The following is a 330-nucleotide window of genomic DNA, read 5'->3' on the forward strand; positions in this document are numbered from 1 at the left end:
CAAAGTTGGTTCATAACACCATGCTGGCACATGATCTCATTCCTGTCAGCTGTTTTTTATGAGTGTTGTATAATATGCTTGTGTGGGGCTCAAACGTGTCTGTTATTACTCTATCCATTTTATTAATCACCATTTGAGCATATATTCTAAAATTTTGATAAATTTTTTTGATTTGAAAAAAAAGACAACTGATCATTTTTATTTATTTGGAAGAGTGTATGTGGTAAGCGTAGTTTATGTGGTAAGCGTGTGTAGCAAATACCAGTTATTGTATCTTAAATGAACTGGGTTTAATATTCGCTGGTGCCTTTTATGACGTTCTACACAATC

This window comes from Haliotis cracherodii, unplaced genomic scaffold (assembly GCF_022045235.1).
Source record: "Haliotis cracherodii isolate W230 unplaced genomic scaffold, xgHalCrac1.p SCAF_10, whole genome shotgun sequence".
Lineage (NCBI taxonomy): Eukaryota > Metazoa > Mollusca > Gastropoda > Lepetellida > Haliotidae > Haliotis > Haliotis cracherodii.